The sequence below is a fragment of the Giraffa tippelskirchi genome, chromosome 8 (assembly GCF_054371585.1).
Source record: "Giraffa tippelskirchi isolate mGirTip1 chromosome 8, T2T-mGirTip1v1.2.pri, whole genome shotgun sequence".
Taxonomy (NCBI): domain Eukaryota; kingdom Metazoa; phylum Chordata; class Mammalia; order Artiodactyla; family Giraffidae; genus Giraffa; species Giraffa tippelskirchi.
The window spans coordinates 40,395,175-40,415,991 of NC_137282.1; the positions used below are offsets into that span (position 1 = coordinate 40,395,175).

Below are 20,817 nucleotides of genomic sequence, written 5' to 3' on the forward strand. Positions count from 1 at the left end.
CAGTTTGTTGTGATCCACACAGTCAAAGGCTTTGGCATAGTCAATAAAGCAGAAGTAGATTTTTTTTTTTTTCCTGGAACTCTCTTGCCTTTTTGATGATCCAACAGATGTTGGCAATTTGATCTCTGGTTCCTATGCCTTTTCTAAATCCAGCTTGAACATATGAAGTTCACGATTCACCTAATTTTGAAGCCTGGCTTGGAGAATTTTGAGCATTACTTTGCTAGCATGTGAGATGAGTGCAATCGAGTGGTAGTTTGAGCATTCTTTGGCATTGCCTTTCTTTGGGATTGGAATGAAAACTGACCTTTTCCAGTCCTGTGGCTACTGATGAGTTTTCCAAATTTGCTGGCATATTGAGTGCAGCACTTTCACAGCATCATCTTTGAGGATTTGAAATAATTCAACTAGAATTCCATCACCTCCACTAGGTTTGTTCATAGTGATGCTTTCTAAGGCCCACTTGACTTCACATTCCAGGATGTCTGGCTCTAGGTGAGTGATCACACCATTGTGGATATCTGGGTCATGAAGACCTTTTTTGAATAGTTCTTCTGTGTATTCTTACCACCTCTTCTTAATATCTTCTGCTTCTGTTAGGTCCATACCATTTCTGTCCTTCATTGTGCCCATCTTTGCATGAAATATTCCCTTGGTATCTCTAGTTTTCTTGAAGAGATCTCTAGTCTTTCCCATTCTATTGTTTTCCTCTATTTCTTTGCACTGATTACTGAGGACGGCTTTCTTATCTCTCCTTGCTATTCTTTGGAACTCTGCATACAAATGGGTATATCTTTTCTCTTCTCCTTAGACATTCACTTCCCTTCTTTTCACAGCTATTTGGAAGGCCTCCTCAGACAACCATTTTGCCTTTTTGCATTTCTTTTTCTTGGGGATGGTCTTGATCACTGCCTCCTGTACAGTGTCACATACCTCTGTCCATCGTTCTTCAGGCACTCTGTCTATCAGATCCTATCCCTTGTATCTCTTTCTCACTTCCACTGTATAATCGAAAGGGATTTGATTTACATCATACTTGAACGGTCTAGTGGTTTTCCCTAGTTCCTTCAAATTAACTCTGAATTTGTCAATAAGGAGTTCATGATCTGAGCCACAGTCAGCTCCTGGTCTTGTTTTTGTTGGTGGTATAGAGCTTCTTCTTCCTTGGCTGCAAAGAATATAATCAATCTGATTTTGGTATTGACCATCTGGTGATATCCATGTGTAGAGTCTTCTCTTGTGTTGTTGGAAGAGGATGTTTGCTATGACCAGTGTGTTCTCTTGGCAAAATTCTACTAGCCTTTGCCCTGCTTCATTCTGTACTCCAAGGCCAAATTTGCCTGTTACTCATGTATTTCTTGACTTCCTATTTTTGCATTCCAGTCCCCTATAATGAAAAGGCATCTTCTTTTTGCATTTAGTTCTGGAAGACCTTGTTGGTCTTCATAGAATGGTTGAACTTCAGCATATTCAGCATTAGTGGTTGGGGCATAGACTTGTATTACTGTGATATTGAATGGTTTGTTTTGGAAATGAACAGAGATCATTCTGTCACTTTTGAGATTGTATCCAAGTACTGCATTACAGACTCTTTTGTTGACTATGATGGCTACTCCATTTCTTCTTAAGGATTCTTGCTCACAATAATAGATATAATGGTCATCTGAGTTAAATTCACCCATTCCAGTCCATTTTAGTTTGCTGATTCCTAAAATTTTGACATTCACTCTTGCAATCTCCTGTTTGACCACTTCCAATTTGTCTTGATTCATGGATCCAACATTCCAGGTTCCTATGCAATATTTCTCTTTACAGCATCGGACTTTACACCCATCACCAGTCATATCCACAACTGGGTGTTGTTGTTGCTTTGGCTCTGTCTCTTCATTCTTTCTGGAGTTATTTCTCCACTGATTTCCAGTAGCATATTGGGCACCTACTGACCTGGGAAATTCATCTTTCAGTGTCCTATCTTTTTGCCTTTTCACACTGTTCATGGGGTTCTCAAGGCAAGAATACTGAAGTGTTTTTCCATTCCCTTCTCCAGGGGACCACGTTTTGCCAGAACTCTCCACCATGACCCATCCGTCTTGGGTGGCCCTACATGGCATGGCTCATCAATTGGCTTGTAGAGATGTTCCACAATATACTAAGTAGTAAAGCAAGATTCTGAGATGGAAATAAAATATACAGTCTATTTTTAATTAAAACACTAATAGGTAGAACGATTGATAGATATAAATAGGTGATAGAGACATAGATGCACAGATACAAAGATATACAGATTAAAAGATGAATGGATATATTTTTAAATTTGATTACAGAAGGTACAGAAAATTGCATAAGAGGTTGCTAATGTTAGTACCTACATTGAAAGAAGGGGTTGGAAAAGAAAAGTAGGATGGAGAGAAAGAAAAATAAGGGGAAAAGAAGTATAAAAAAATTTAAAGTTTCCATGATAAAAATAATATACAGGATATAATCTCAATTATTTAAAATTAAATGTGTTGGTGACTTAAGTTACATGATAAAAGATAGCACTAGAAATTTTCTTTTATTTGAGTGTTATTGAGTGATTTCTGTTTGACTTTTAGGATAAGCATGCAATACTTATATACTCACTTATACCAACACTATTTTAAGTAAACAAGAAAATAAATAACAATATTTTTTACTAAATTTTCATTTTGTTTGAAACATATAAAGTGCATTTACTGGCTAACTAGTTTTATTTCATGTGCTAAAGAGATACAAAGATGAGTAAAACTCTAGGGATTTTTAAAATATATCTTTCTCTAATGTAGGTGTCGGGGAATTTTTGTTATAACACGTTATTTTCAGAATACTTATCTGACTAACATAATCTGGATGAGCATTTCTAAGTATTTCCAAAGATTTACTCATAAGCCAGAAAAAAAATAAAAGCTTTAAAATATGCTTAATACTTATAAATTGTTTATAAATTGGTGTGTTCTTTTAACCGAATTCCTTACTAGAACTTATCCTAAATGTATATACACATTTCCTATGTTATATATCATAAAATATGTATAGTAAGAATATACATTTTAGGTATAATTCTATACTATATAGAAATTTTGTGGATGAGAAATCTTTCCAATGGATACACAATATTCCAGCCATCAGTGCCTGGAGTCGTGATGTGTTTCATTGCCAATGAGCAGTTGAAGAAGACTGTATAGTGCTTAACAGAATGGGCATTAAATTTAAATAAAACTGGTTTCTACTCCTGATTCTATCCACTGCCTAGCTAAATAAATTTTGACAATTTCATTGACTGTCAGTATCCTTATATTATATCAAGTGAAATCAACATTCATCTTCTAAATTTGAGATATTTTTAAAATACTTGTAGTTATTTATGCAAATATGCAATAAGTCAGTCATTGCTATTATGATAATCAGTTGTATCATTACTAGTGATAGCAGTAGAAGTTGCAATAATAATAACAGTGATATTCAGGTGACAATTATAAATATAAGCAGAATTTCTAAAAAATAATAAAAGATTCATATAAGTTTTCCATGTTCTGCATGGTTTATAAATATCCAGGGAAAGACTTCAAGGATTCTGAGAACTTCCTAAATTTTCATCATCTACATAAAGACTGGAAAACGTAGAAGTTCTTCAAACTATGATGAAAAACAAAGAACAACTATGAATAATGAATCCAGATTTCTACTTCTGCTGCATTATTTGGTATATGCATCAATCCAAGATCCCAGAGTCTGTCCATGGCTCAGGTTTCATTGCCACAAACATGATAGTAAACCCCCTCTCTTTTATATCTTTCTTTTTCAATACTTTAGAAAAGTATTGCTTATTGCTCACTAGAGGGGCAGAGTTATGAATCAAGAGTAGAACAAGAGCATATGCAAAGAAATAATTTTGATAATGGGCCCTGAGATCAAACCTGAGTGATCTGAGAAGTAAGAATCACAAAGGGGTGACAAACATTGAAAGATGTGAGGTCAATGGGGGGGAGATCATAAGGAGAATTAGAATGGTTGGCATAAGATTCAAGGAGGAATCAAAATAAGAAAATCAAAGCAAGGAGGAGTCAGTGTGTTGTGTGGATAATCTAAGTGATTGCTGAATTTATTAAAAATGATGGCAATTGTTGAAGAGAGTGTCTTTTAATTATTGTATATTCCTTCCACCTTTTTCATGGATTAATTGCCCGTACTTGGGTGCATTTATCTCCAGACTCTGTTCTATTGATCTATGTGTCCTTTTTTGTGTCAATATCATGCTGTTTTGATTACTGCAACTTTGTAGTATAGCTTGAAATCTGTGAAGGTAATACTTCCACTTTTTTCTTTTTCAGGATCTTTTGTGGTTTCATATGAATTTTAGGATTATTTGTTCTAGTTCTGTGAAACAATGAGATTAGAATATTTCTTACATCATATACAAAAATAAGCCCCATATGGATTAAAGACATAAAAATAAGACCTGAAACCATAAAACTCTTAGAAGAAAACATAGGCAGGACACTCATTGACATAAGTGATACAAATATTTTTGATGTGTTTCATAAAACAAAATCTAACAGCAAAAGTAAATAAGTGAGACCTAATTAAACTTAAGTTTTTGCATAGCAAATCCCAAAAGATAATCTATGAAATGGGAGAAAATATTTGCAAAAGGGGGAAATTTTTTTAGATTATATGACAGAGAAGAAGTTAATTTCCAAATGTAGAAACAGCACACACAACTCAATATTAAAAAAATAAAAATCTGATTAAAAATGGGCAGAGCACCTGAATACACAATTTTTTTTTTCCAAATAAGAAATGCAGATTGCTAGCAGGCACATGAAAAGATGTTCAATATCACTAATTATTAGAACAATGCAAATCAAAACAACAAGATATTACCTCACGCTGCCAGAATGGCTGTCATCAAGAAGCCTATAAATAGCAAACGCTGGAGAGAATGTGGAGACAAAGGAACCCTTACCCATTGTTGGTGGAAATGTAAATTGGTGCAGCCATTATGGAAAACAATATGGAAACTCCTCCAAAAACTAAAAAGTAGAACTGCCATATAGTCTAGCATTTCCATATCTGAGTATACAGCTGGTAAAAGCAAAACAAAAAACAACACTAATTTGAAAAGATGCAGGCAGATTATTTACCATCTGAGCCACCAGGGAAGTTCTCAATGTTCATATCAGCATTGCTTACAATAGCCAAGTTAAGAAAGTAACCCAAATGCCCATCAATAGATGAATGGATAAAAAAAGATGTGATATATATATATATATATATATATGTATATGTATAATGAAATATTACTCAGCTACAAAAATTGAAATTCTTCCATTTGCAGCAACGTGGATAGATTCAGAGAAAACTATACTTAGTGAAATAAGTCAGATCAGTTCAGTTGCTCAGTCGTGTCCAACTCTTTATGATCCCATGGACTGCAGCACAGCAGGCCTCCTTGTCTATCACCAACTCCCGGAGTTTAAACAAACTCATGTCCATTGAGTGGGTGATGCCATCCAACCATCTCATCCTCTGTCGTCCCTTTCTCCTACTCCCTTCAATCTTTCCCAGCATCAGGGTCTTTTCAAATGAGTCAGTTCTTCACATCAGGTGGCCAAAGAGAAAGGCAAATACTGCATGATATCACTTATATGTGGAATCTAAAATAAAATACACATGAATGAATATGCAAAACAGAGACAGACTCACAGTATAGAAAATAAACTAGTGGTTGTGAAAAGGAAGGGGAAAAGGGGGTGGAAATGAGGGTATGGGATTAACAGATACAAGCCATATGTATAAAACAGACAAGCAGCAAGTATGTACTGCATAGCAAAGAGAATCCTAGCCATTATCTCATAATAGCTTTTAATGGAGTATAATCTGTAAAAATACTGAATTACTTTGCTATACACCCAGAACAAATATAATATTTGAAATCAACTATACTTCAAAAAGGAATTCCCTGGTATCAGCTGGTAAAGAATCTGTCTGCAATGCAGGAGACCATGGTTTGATTCTTGGGTGGGGAAGATCCCTGCAGAAGGGATAGGCTACCCCACTCCAGTATTCTTGCCTGGAGAATCCCCATGGACAGAGGAGCCTGACGGGTTACAGTCCATGGAGTCACATAGTGGTGGACATGACTGAAGGGACTAGGCAGCAGCATACTTCAATAAAATGATGATGTTGGTGGTTAAAACTAATAGGAAGGAGAAGAAGAAGAAGAAGAGGAAGAGGAAGAAGAAGAAGAAAAGTAGTAATAGTAAGAAGCAGCAGCAGTAGCAGAAACAGCAGACAACCAAGTACTCAGTTTCAATGCATGAGGATTAATCATCTGGTCATTAATAAAATAATTTCAACAAGGAGAATTAGGTGTGATGAAACCTATGGCAAGCATGGATAAAAGAGTAAGGAAAAATGGCCCTAGCAATGATAAGCTAGGAAATCACTGATCCCAACTCCAGACCTGTGGAACTCCAGGCTAGGGGAATGACACCATTTCTCAAGTGAGAAACATGAAATGGAAAAGAACCTTCAGACAATAGCAACGTTTGGGTTAAAACAGGGAACTGAAAGTGATGTTCAAAGAAAACTCTGAGAATACAAAGGATTTCTGAATGTCAAACAGATCTGCCAGTGGGCACATTTGGAACAAGGGAACTCTGATGAGATTTGGGCTTGCCTGGAAAATCCCATGGACTGCGGAGCCTGGTAGGCGGCAGTCTATGGGGTCGCTAAGAGTCGGACACGACTGAACGTCTTCACTTTCAATTTTCACTTTCATGCATTGGAGAAGGAAATGGAAACCCACTCCTGTGTTCTTGCCTGGAGAATCCCAGGGACGGGGGAGCCTGATGGGCTGCCGTCTATGGGGTCTCACAGAGTCGGACACGACTGAAGCGACTTAGGAGCAGCAGCAGCAGCAAATCACAGAGTGATAAAAATCATGATGATGGCAGATGATTAGAGAAGCTTCAACTCTCGTTTTCATGCATGCATGATCAGTTGTGTCCTTCTCTTTGCGATCCCATGGACTGTAGCTGTCCAGTCTCCTCTGTCTATGGAATTTTTCAGGCAAGACTATTGGAGTGGGTTGTCATTTCCTCCTCCTTCCTGACTCAGGAATTGAAGCCTCATCTCTTGTGTCTCCTGCATTTCAGATTGGTTCTTTACCACTGAGCCACCTGGGAAGCCCTGGAGAGGGCCTGATTTAAGTAGGAATGTGGGCAATGGTGGGGTTACTATAGTAGGTTGTTTAGGGAAAAAGAATAGCTTATAATTTTTGCTCCATTCGTGAGTATAATATTCATGGGAGATTGGAGATATATAGGATAATCGTACGCAAAAGCTCTTGTACAAAGCCTTTTTAGCTGGGAAAGAGGAAACATACTTTTCCAGCTAGTGGTCTTAAATTCCAGGATAGTCCCATGTGTGGTGTCATAGTACAGGAAGCCTCTCACAGTTGTCTCAGTGCAATATCCATGGCTTTATGGTCCTATTTAAATGCTGTAGGACAAATTGTATTTTAAAAAATTCACTTCAGCATAAAGGTTATTTTATTCATTAATTCATTTTCTTTAAAAAGGTTTTCTTTACTTCAGTGCAAGATAAACTAGCATAGTGACTACTTACCCTTTTCAATGTCTTTCTCAACAAAAACATCAATCTCAGGAATAGCCAGGTGAAAGAGACACATACGGCATGGTATGGGGAAAAGACTTGGAGCTTCCATGCTATAGCCAAGAGCACCACTCTCCTCAAATTTCCACTTTTATGCCACCTGGATGCTCTCCAAATCTGGTCTTTCTGGCTTTCCTGTGGAGGCTTCATTCAATTCAGTTCAGTTCAGTCACTCAGTTATGTCCAACTCTTTGTGACCCCATGGACTGCAGCACGCCAGGCCTCCCTGTCCATCACCAACTCCTGGAGTTTACCCAAACTCATGTCCATAGAGTCGGTGATGCCATCCAACCATCCCATCCTCTGTCCTCCTCTTCTCATCCCACCTTTAATCTTTCCCAGCATCAGGGTCTTTTCAAATGAGTCAGCTCTTTGCTTCAGGTGGCCAAAGTATTGGAGTTTCAGCTTCAACATCAGTTCTTCCAATGAACACTCAGGACAGATCTCCTTTAGGATGGACTGTTGGATCTCCTTGCATCCAAGGGAATCTTGAGTCTTCTCCAACACCACAGTTCAAAAGCATCAATTCTTTGGAGGCTTCATTACATAGGTATAATTGATTAAATAATCAGACACTAGCCATTGAGTCAGTCTCCAACTTCTCTCCCCTTCCTAAATCAGGGGAGTGGGACTAAATCTCCAACTCCTATAATCACATGTTCTGAGCTCAAGCAGGACCCTGTGGGGTTCCTAAGCATGGGAATCTTTCTGTCCCCTGTTTCTTGACTCTGGCCTTAATGATCCTCTTTGAGTTCCAAAGGGTAGATTCAAGTAGTTGCTAATTCAGGAAGGGAGAGTGAGGCAAAGACTGTGGAAGAACAAGCCAGAAAATAAAGAGTGCTGTCTTGAGACAGGGTCCTGGCGCGACCTAAAGGATACACATAACAATGTAATTAAGCTCTTTTAAGGGGTCAAACTCTTTGAGAGTTGGACCATAAAGAAGACTGAGCACTGAAGAATTGATGCTTTCATTCTGTAGTGCTGGAGAAGACTCCTGAGAGTCCTTTGGACAACATAGAAGTCAAACCCGTCAATCCTAAAGGAAATCAGCTCTGTAGTTTCATTGGAATGTGATGCTTCCGATGCTGAAGCTGAAGCTTCAATAACATGGCCACCTGTTGCAAAGAGTCAACTCATTGGAGAAAACCCTGATGCTGGGAAAAATTGAGGGGAGAAGGAGAAAGGAACAACAGAGGATGAGGTGGATGGATGCTATCACTGACTTTGGACATGAGTTTGAGCAAGCTCCAACAGATGTTGAAGGACAGAGAATCCTGGTGTGCTGAGGTCCATGGGGTCTCAAAGAGTGACTGAACAACAAAGAGGTTAACATTCTTCACACCAGAGAAAGACACCTCCCTCCATGCACGTTGCCTTAAAGTAACCAGAAAAGCTCATTGAGAAGATTGTGCATGCTCAGTCACTTCAACCATGTCCAATTCTTTGCAACCCCATGAACTGTAGCCCACCAGGATCCTCTGTTTATGGGAATATCCCAGCAAGAATACTGAAATGAGTTGCCATTTCCTCCTTCAGGGGATCTTTCTGACCCAGGGATCAAACCCTTGTCTCATGCGGCTCTTGCATTGGCAGGCAGATTCTTTACCACTGAGCCACCTGTGAAGTGCCAATCTTTTCAGCATACCTCTACTTAAAGCATTGCCACGACAGTTCTCACCAAATTCCCCTGGGTTGGGACACATAGTTTGTGAGAGCAGAAGCCCACTGTGCCCTCCTTTACCTGGCAAACCAATAAAGCTATTCTTTTCTACTTCACTCAAAACTCTGTTTCTGAAATTCAGTTTGGCACTGGTGAACAGAGACTGAGATTTTGGCATCAGTTCTCCTGTCATCCAGCCTCCATCCTTAGGTGAAGTTTAGTAGTCACCTCACTAACCTAAGAAGAGGTACTTTTTGGATCTTACTATTTAGGCAATTCCAATGATTTTAAGGAGCTCTGTGCCAGAAACCAGGATGAAGAGTCTATATATATACATATATATATATATATTTCTTATTATATATCACAATATCATACAGGAGTAAGCCAATTGTTTTGAATCGTGTTATATAGATGAGTCCCCAGGTATGAAGACACAGTATATTCAAAGACTAAGGAAAAAACTAAACAGAACAGGATTTTTTTTTTACAATAAGGTAGTACTTTTAAAGTACCAAACAATTAAGAAAAGTTAATTCGAGCTAAAGTAATATTGAAAAGAATAATTCAAATAATATTTTACATTTAAGAAAAGAAATATACTCTTACTACTGTTAATAATTAATAATTTTGTGCAAACCTTTTTGCTAAATATTTATAAACATTATACTAAGTATCAAAAGCTATTTTCTTTGATGTGGAATGCTACTTATATTTGAAAACTTAAAGACAGCTATACACACAATATAAAGTAATTTTCAGTAATCCCAAGTTTTAGGCCTCTTGTTTTCAAATGCTCCAAATCACTGTGACAAAGGGGAGAAAGATAGAGAATTTTTGAGATAGTAATATAGTAACCATTTTTTTAGTTGGCAAGTTCCCCTCTCCTACCTCAAGAAGTAGTAAAAATTACTTTAAATCAGGCAGTAGAATGTTTTGTTGGATTGTGAATTTCACACAAAATAACCTTTCCCTATAGTTGGGTTTCAGTGGGACATGATATGCATGCAACTTTAGGGATTTAAAGCTTTTATTTGTGAACATTCACCTTAAGCTATGATAAAATATTTTGTTTGGTTCCTTTTTCCCACTTTACAAGCATTACTTTATCAGCATTAACAGAGAGACTTCTATAATAAGTTTATTTAAAGGAATAAGTAGACCTGGAAGAAATGAATATAATGGAGAATGTGAATTTTATATTAAGTGTCTTTGCCTCAAGAAAACTATCTTAGCCTCCATGAAAAATTCACTAAGCTGTTCTTAACCACTTGGATCTATCCAGTCCTGGACAATATTCTTTATTTCTTCTTTCACTTCCTTCATTTGTAGATGAACAAAGTTAAGTCCCTTTTTGATGTTGTCCATCAGTCGCTAAGTCACATCAGACTCCTTGCAACCCCATGGACTGTAGCACTCCAGGCTCCTCTGTCCTCCACTATCTCCAGGCAAGTTTGCTCAAATTTATGTCCACTGAGTAGGTGATGCTATCTAACCATCTCTTGGTGGGAGGCTAGAGGGTGTCCATTTCCTACATTTTCAATTCACAAATATTTAAAAACTGTGTACTACTAATCAAATTATCATGCATTAGCTATGTCATATTTTATTTTGGGACAAGTGAAACTGTATTTTCTAAGTATTTGTTTTCCCTTTTAAGAAAGGAATTTCTATAATGCACATAAATAACAATGCCTCAGATAAGCAGCTCTATTCTCTGCACTTCATGGATAAGCTTCACCACTGGGGGGGAAGAAGTGGCAATTTTATTTTTATTTTCTATTGTCAGTTTTCCTTTGAAGCATCAAATAGAATATTGATATTTTTGGCACTTTTGCTATTTACTTACTGTGATTTAATGAGCCGTTATAAAGTGAGCCATATTCCCACTATGCATTTCATACAACTATTACTAGAACTTCTTTTCAGAAGGATTTATCTACAAATCAATATTTCTCTTATTGTACCATTTCCAGAAGTACTAAAGAAACTTCTCTTCTGAAACAGGATTTGATTCTGTTATAGTTTACCCTTTCTAATAGTTGTACAATGTACAGCAGCAAATCTAACAGGTGGAATATCTAGTTTTTATGATGTTGCTATGGTCACAATTATATGGGGGCATTTCCAAGAAACGTGAAAATACATCAATTGCATTATCAAATAATAAGCAAAATGTTATAGAAATCTGAAACCATGTTTAAAATCATTCTCTTTACTGAAAAAATCATGTTAAGGTATTAGATGTCTTAAGATTATTGTTAATGAAAGATTATTTTAGTCTATAAACTCAGATACACAGATAAAAATTCATGATCACTGATAAATGCAATTTAGATTCTTTCCCGTCCTTTTCTTAAACTTGAAATTTTGAAATTGAAACAAGTAGTCATGAATTTTGTGGGGACTATACACAAAATTCCTTTTGAGTATCAGCACTCTCCATGTGATATATATTTGCTACAGATGATTTACAGGTTACAGACATGCTGTGACCTTTCTCTCCCAACTGCAAACATATTAAGCAGAGCTGATTAACGGAGACGGAAAACACTGGGTTGTTTTCTCTAATGGGAGTCTTTCACAAAGCCCTCTTTGAGCCCTCCCACTTTATTCGCCTGCAAATCGCCGTGCCTAAAGAGTCTTTAGTCCCCAACCTAAACCTGGAGCCCTGCAGCGCCATCAGCGGCAATATCTTCCTATGTGAGGGACGTCTCTTATTAATCAGAAACGCTGAATGGAAACCAATCAGATAGAGAGTTCCTTTGGCTTCAGCTTCCTGCCTGTCTGAGTTAAAAGTGATGCTCGCTCTAAGAGGAAGGCACACTGAGATTCAGGAAGATTCAGCTGAGAAGATACTATAAAAAGAGAAGAGAAGGAATGAGAGAGAAGCAACACCGGAACTGTCAGCGCTGAGCAGGGCTAAACTCAATTTCATTGCGGAACAAGGTAAATGCCATTTACTTTGTTTGACATTAGAAGCTCTTCAATTTTTGCTTTCTTGTAATGTAGTAATACAAACAGTGCTTTTCTCCTAGTTGCTATATTTTGCTTTTTCATGATCTCTCTCAACATTTGAAAGCAGGTAAGAGTACATTTTTTAGTATTTGGATAAGATATTAAAATGCTCAGGGAAAAAACTTGCAATGTTTGCTTCTTATTTTACTTTTACAAAACTGATACCACCAAAGCTCTTTTTATAGTGCTCAAATTTGCATATGGAGCTTTATTAAAAAATAAAACTAAACTTCACATCATGTTGATTGGGTGGCTTTGAAACACATTAATTTTGTTTGTGTGTACTATAATTATATTAATTTGAAATAGACTCCTGTTTTTCTCATAACTTTTGCTTACATAATTTGAGTAAGAACTGTCAAAATAAAGCCATCTTGATCATGTCTTAAAAAGTGATATATTTTTAATATTAAAATGAAATAACATAGAAATAATACAAATACTACATATATAGATAAACATAGGATGCCAGGATGATAGTGATCACTTTACCTGGTGAAGGAGGTTTCTTCACATATTTGTGGTTCTCACTCAGGTCAGCATTCTGAATGTGTACGTCTGTTGGCTATAATTGTTCTCCATTATTATGGGCAAATGTATCTTAATGTAATAAAGACTGGATGAAAACCACAGGAGGGAGTTTCAAAGGCAAAAATTGGTGTGTTTTATTTGAAGTGATATGGAAAATGCAACGACTTAATGGAGCATTTTTTTTAACCTTGCATTCTCAATATAACTATTCACATCAATTATATTTTCAAGCACACTAATCTCTAAAAAGCCATGATGAATTTTAACTAAAAGGTTATCAATATTCTATAGCACTTACATTTAAATACGGTTAACAGTGTATGTTCTCAGAATCTATTTTAAATAACAAAAGTGCACAAAGGAACAGTGATCACCTGTAGTAAAGTTCACATTTATTTATGTTATCAACTTTTGGAAGTCTCTCTGGGAGACTTGTAATATAATATTGTGTTATGTATCTATGAGATTAATAGTCAAGATTTTTAACAAGGTTTTTGTGATCTGTAGCATAAAAATGAGTGATTTTTGTAACTGCCAAAGGTGGTAACTTTTTCATGACAGGAAGAAATCTTCATGTGGTTCTCTACTTGTCTGTGGAATTAGAATGTTGCCCATCTTTAGTCATTAACTAAGAATGAACTTGATCATTCAATGTTCTTAACTTGGCAAAAAAGTATAATTTAAAAACCTGTAGCATTCGGTAGAGGATGGATCCTATTTTCAGACTGAGATGCTTCTTCATTACCTAGGCAGTGCTATGTCAAGGGTAGACATCATTTGTGTAACTACAAAACTTGTTAATACATGATTGAATGGTAGATATTTTTTGAAAAATAAAGAAAATGAAATAACATGCTCTTCCAGCACATAGCAGCAGAGAAATGAGACTCAGCATGAGCAGCATGTATTTGTGGTCTTGTCATCAAACATATTATGGATTCAACTGAAGTTTTCTCAAATGAAGAGAACAAAATAATTGTATGCACTTAATAGATATATGCTGAGGTGTTGAAATACTGTAATCTCTTATTTGTTTTGAAACATGAGAAAATGTAAGATAAAGCTCATGATCTGAGCAAATCTATTTCTGGAAATAATGAATAGAAAAATGCTTCAGAGGAAGCAGAATAGTAGTATCAATTTAGAAGGAATTCACTAACTTTAAGTCAGAAAGGTTTGTTAGGACTCAAAAAGCAAATCATGTGAGATCATATTACTTTCTAGGATAGAAAAATGATTTTCCCCTTATTATACTCTCTATAGTTTAAGAACAATTTTGCAATGGTTCACATTATTATACCACCATTATTGTATTCACTGTATAATTGGAATAAAAATGTCTTGTACCACTGCCTATGTATAACAGATTATGGTATCAAATTTAGTTTTGAAATTATGTCTTTAAATGTTATGTTGCTCTACTTGATAAATTACATGTTAGATCAGAAGCTCTTCTGAATGTCACCTTGCACAAAAAGATTTCATTGGGTATTTGGTATTTTACTGTGACCCTCATACACACAAAGTTTAGTCAGTTTAAGGTCCCTTCTTTGGTACATGCCCCAAACGTGAATTAGAAAAAAAAAATCTGAGATTTTTTTTTCTGCTGAGTTACCTCTTTATAGACATCAGTAGTGATCTAAGGCAGACATGCATTCCCTACAAATCTTTGCACAATCTGGAGGTGCAGCTAATCAGAATGCTTTGGACAATGCTTAAAATTACATAACATAAAATATATGAGTAATATGGCAATATATTATATGCAAGAAAATATAAATTAAGCCATGTTAATTAAAAAACATGCATGTGTGTCATGAAAAAACATTGGCTGTAACTTGTTCTCTATGAAAGTGAACAGACTAGATGGATAATTATTTAGTGTTAATACAAATGCTTCAATAAACTGGATCATTAGTTTTTTATGCTTTTTAAGACTAATTTTGTTCCTTCAAAGGCATTTTAAAGTATAGATAAATCTAATATTTTTAAAAAACAGAGTATGATACTTTAAAAATGTCCAATGTGATATTTTAAATATTTGCACCTCTGACTTCAAGGACACACATACATATATCTTATAATATATATACATACATAATATATCATAATATACTATTATATTCTATTAGAAAAGCTCTAGTTAGGTTCTTAGGCATTTTACTTGCTAATTTATCTATTTAAGTTTTCTTAAGAAAGAAGAAAACATTCTAAATGGTACCAAAGGGTATTGGTCTTAGTTAGCTTTGTTTTTACCTAATGTAAATTTATGAATTATTTTTATTGTAGAATAAGACATTTCTTAAGGTAAAGAAATCATTTCCTTTGTAGCTTGCATATCTGTTTTCAAAATGAACTGTGTCTTAAAATATACCCCCTTCAAACCTTTTAATGTCTATAACATCTTATTATCTTGTTTAGGTGTTAACATAAAATTCTAGAACTTTAGAAAAGGGGTTTTGACCACCTCCAACTCTGATGTTGCACAGGAAAAGTAAGGTTTAGAAAAATCAGATTATATAACCAAGGATGTCAAATTATGTATGAAAATTGTCAACATTTTGTGAAAATATATCATTCCGTGGGAACATTATGTAAAAGTTGAGTCATGAGAATCATATCAGGGACACACACACACACACACAGAGTGACCAGCTGAAAATACTAGATTGTTTTAAACATCCTGAAAAAGTTTTTTTTTTCTTATGAGTCACTTCAAATTCCCCTGCCTGGAACTACCATTATCCTCATCAATAAAATAAGGTAAGGAATGCACAGTGAGGAGAGTATCTTTATAGCACTCTTATACATTTTCATAGCAGTCCTAATATGTTAATGTACTTATCCCCAAATTTAGCACTACTAAGAGATAGTCTTATAGCCACATTAAGAATGCAAAGTGCCTGAATAAAAGAAGGATCTCTGGAGCCTAACCAAGACATTTTATATTAACACTGTCAAGAAACACCTCCCAAAGCATGAAAGTCATAATAATGGATCTTACTACTTATGAAGAGCAAATGGAAATCTCATGAGGCTATTGTTGCTGTGGTATGTGAGTGAGTGTATAATACATATGTCTTTATGCTACAGTCCATGGGGTCACAAAGAGTTGGACACAACTAAGGACTGAACAACAATTTATTTTTAAGAGAAAAGGTAGGGACAAGGAGAAGGGAGAAGACCTGAATATTTTCTTAAAGTGGCATTCAAGGTTTTCCTATTTTTTCCCTATTCAGTCACTTTGCTAAATTATAAATCAATTGCAGGAGGAATGGTTGTACTCATATTCTATATTTCTATTCATGAGCAAGATAATTATTGGTCTTTCTGATTAATCAGTGAAACACCAGAGCATATGATTGTTTTGTAAGCATTAATTTAAAAACCTACTCCTTATATCAGTTTTGAAAGAATGGAGATAGTAGTGGCTAGTAGTTTTTATTTGATTCTGAAGATTAAAGATGAATGTGTAAGAAATAGATACACCTAAAAGAATTTATATTGGAATATGTTAAAATCACTACACTTTATGTATTATTAATAGAGTATCCAATGAATAGTGGACATTTTCCTCATATATACTGAAACAAGATCTTAGGAAAGTCATAAAAAACAAGAAACAATATTTACAGGAAGGGAGTGTAATAAGGATAACAACAATGTATAGCAGTGTGTAATCTAAGCAAATAAACACCAGTAATTCACTTCCTGTGATAAAAGATATCATGTGAAATATAGTGCTTTTATGAACTAGGCCCTCAGTACTACAAGTTTTCAAAGGGTGTTTTCCTTCAGACAAATAATTTCTTTATCATCTATTTTTTTCTAGCAAAACAGGTTGCTGAAATGATTTGATATAATTGCTTGAGATATTTTTCAAAATATTAACATCTATGTGTTATAAGCACTTCACAATTCAAATCTTTTTTCACCGTAATGGTAACTAAGCCACAGATGAAACACTGGAGAACATTTACAGGTCAAATTACAAAGTAATATCTATGCATGCTGTGTACTGTGCTTAATCACTCAGTCATGTCTGACTTTCTGTTACCCCATGGACTACAACCCGCCAGGCCCCTCCGTCCATGAGGATTCTCTATGCAAGAATACTGGAGTGGGTTGCCATGCCCTCCTCCGGGGCTATCTATCTATATCTTTATATATTTATCTGTACATCTCCATCTGTATGTATTTCTGTATCTGTATCTATAGGTAGATCTGTGTGCATGTGTTTGTGTGTACCAAAAATATATAATGGAAAAAATAGAAAGGAATAACATGATCAATTATTTCAATGTACAAATTATTATAGCCTTTAAATTAGTAGAATGGTGTAATATTAAACAGTAAAAATCTATTTTATTGGCAATCATGGATATTATGAACAAATGACAAAATTGGAGTTAAAACTATATTTTAATACTGAAAAAGTTTAAACACAAAGTTCATGTATTATGGCTGATTTTTTTTTGGATAAGGAGAGTTACACTTGCATTTTTTAAAACCATAACTGGAAATAATCATTTTCCATTTAATGTCCAAAATTCTTGAAGACTTCATAAAATTATAATCTCTTTACTCACTCGTATGGTGGGTAGAAAATAAAGTAGGAATTTTAATGCTATCTCAAGCCATATTGGTTAAAACTTAGATTATTTTTATTAGAAAATAAGATCTTTATTATTTATTCAAAATATAGCAATCATACGTCATATATGATGAAATTTTAAATGATTTATTTGGTCATTTTCCATAGTTGAGGGTGTCAATAGCCATTTTATATTTCTTGTATTATTGGATAAAGTAACTATTTGCTTATCCAAATTTTCTTTATATTAAAAATATGATACTAAGATTAAATACCATTGCTTTATGTCATATAACTTACATATAATAATTTAATAAATCAGTGAAGGATAAATATGTGTATTACTTCTGGTCCTTCCAGGATTTTATAACTTAGCATATTACAAGTTAACTAAGCATGTACTGAGCAGGGTTGAAATAGGTTTAAGTATTAGAATAAAAACAATACTTTTCTTTCTTCCCTAAATCTTGTCAGTTTATCTAGATGATGTGACATTTTATATATATTTTCAATTCAGTTACACTTTTTTTAGTAGAAGAACATTAAGTAAGATTCAGGTTTGTATTTCTGATAATAGTTAACTCTTCCAAAGACTAAATAATTAATACTATTATAATAATACATATGAAAATCATCTTTCTTATATGTTTAGCTTAGAATTAAGGTTCCTGATACAATGATTAACAATGAAGAATATTATCATATTGGGAATAAATATTTTTTTAATAATTAAAAATAACTTTGGTTAGTTTAGAATAGGGAGTTCTACTGAAATACAAATAGTGAATAACAATAATAAGCTTAAAATATTTAATATTATAGAGTTATTTTAGCTCTTTAAAATGAAGATTTTTTTAATCAATGCTATCTATATCTATATATTTAAATGTCTATATATATGTTGAATATATATATATATATATATGTATGATGTGTCTCAAGCTCACTACTTTGGACTTGAGACCTATGTTAAATTTTGCTTTCAGTAGGTAAATATGGAAGATCATTTTATTTAAATAAGAAAGTTTCAATTTTGGAAATTTAGAAAATTGATTTCAGAAAATTAAGTGGGCAATGGTTCTAATAGAATTTTTTAAATAAATATATATCAGGAAACTACTTGAGTTTATAATTACAAATGCTCAAAGTTGAATACTGAAACTGATGGAGACCAAATGACAGAAAGGAAACTAAAAAAGTAGTGAGATTCAATGGCAGACTCAGCAGCCGAGACACACAATCATTTAATAACGATGCTATCATGAATGTCTGCTGTCTCCCCAAACCTTTTTGTGGTTTGCTGCTGAAAAATGAAGCATTATCTTTGGAGTCACTGTAACTCTTTATTTAACACAGGCATAGAGATTCCTCTCCACTTCACTCAAGACTAAACTGTATTCATTGAAGTTTTACATTGAACTTGAACTTTAAGCATTTTCAGGGAGAAATAAAATTTACTTCACGATAAATATGTCAATTGTGTATGTCTCGCATTATACTTCAATGACCATATTATTAAATTATGGGCTTCCCTGGTAGCTCAGTTGGTAAAGAGTCTGCCTGCAGTGCAGGAGACCCAGGTTCGATCCCTGGGTAGGGAAGATCCCCTGGAGAAGAAAATGGCAAACCACTCCAGTATCCTTGCCTAGAAAATCCCATGGATAGATAAGCCTGATGGGCTGCAGTCCATGGGATTGCAAAGAGTCGGGCACAACTGAGCAACTAACACACATATTGCATTGCACTCTTCTAAAACTACAAGAAAATATAGGTAAACAACCCAAATGGAAAGAGCGTTGAGTAAATTCTACCCCAGAATGAAAATTTAATTTAGATGATGAGTTTCGACAAACATATCCTTATGTATTTATAACTAATATTTTTATGTAAAATAGGAATTTGAAAACAGATTTTAGAAAATAAGTAACTAGAATTCTATGCATAGTCTTACAATGCAGTGACTTTCTACAAATAAGAGATGTTTTATAAACTATCAGTGATACACATTTTATTAAAATTACAGCTTTATGTCATTTTTATAAATGTACTCATTTAATGTTTGTATTAACTTTTCACCCAGTATTTTGACTTATGTCAATGGAACCCATATGAAATTAATCTTTATCCCCAAGATGAGAAAATTTTTAAGTATAAGTAGTCAATTTACCAAAAGTAGATTTTTTTTCTTTTTTGGTCATGCCACGCGGCTTGCCCTTGGCAGTGAAGGCACACAGTGAAACCAGTGGTCACCGGTGCATACATTCTCAGTTGCTCAGTCATGTCCAACTCTTTGTGACCCCATGGACTGTAGCCTGCCAGGCTCCTTTGTCCATGGGATTCCCTGGGCAACAATACTGGACCACGAGGAAATACCCACTAAAAGTAGCTTTTTAATCTATTTAATATATAGGAGAGTAAGCATATGTTAAGATTATGTAAAGAACTTTTTGTCTTTAACATGTGATTAAAATGTTCTCAATAATAAATTCACTGATAAGATACATCAAATGATGGGGTGACAGAGGATGAGATGGTTGGATGGCATCACTGACTCAATGAACGTAAGTTTGAGAGGACTTCGGGAGATAGTGAAAGACAGGAAAACCTGGCATGCTGCCTTCCATGGGGTCACAAAGAGTTGGGCATGACTTAGCCACTGAGCAAGTATATAAGTATATAGCTATATATAATGCGTTAATTTTCTAATATGCTCGGTGACATGTATTGTGCTGAAAGTGTTAAATATATTTCTCCTTTAACTATAGCTATTATCTCTGAAGAAAAAAAAAAATGATCCACATCCATCTTCTTTTTACCTTTCACTTCTGCTTGAATTCTGAATTGTTTGGTGGCTAAAATAGACTTCATTTGAGTTGTACATTTCCCAATGATATCTACCAAACTGAATGTAAATCTGTAGTGATTCATAGAAGGCAGATTTTTTTTTTTCCGATGCAATGACCTGTGATAATTTATTTCTCTTGCTGCTTTTAACTACTTTAGCTTTCTTACCTTCATTGAAGTTTTAGTTTTCTGCTATTTCTGTTACCCTGTTTACCGCTTTGCTCCTTCCACCTACCACTATACCTTCAGTTTTTCCTACCCCTAACACCTTCTCTAATTCCAAGACAGAATATGTTTAACTGCAAGTGCTTTTTCATTCTTAATTTGGCTTGCTTTTCAGGGAGATGATTCAGTGAACTGTAACAGAAAAGGAGCCTTTCTAACACGAGGAGCTCCTTAGATGTGATGCTAATAGCAATTGGTCAGTATATTCAGTGGGTGATTTTATTGATAGAAACACTTCTCCTCCATT

The 20,817-nt window shown here is 34.8% G+C and overlaps 1 protein-coding gene and 1 non-coding gene across 2 annotated transcripts in view; both read left to right on the plus strand.

Annotated features, from left to right (window-relative positions):
- The window catches only part of CDH9 (cadherin 9), a 175,232-nt gene that overhangs the window by 31,217 nt on the left and 123,198 nt on the right, over positions 1-20,817 (plus strand). The window lies entirely within an intron of this gene.
- On the plus strand, positions 19,031-19,102 carry TRNAC-GCA (transfer RNA cysteine (anticodon GCA)). The gene has a single exon. It is a non-coding gene; the product is annotated as a tRNA-Cys (tRNA).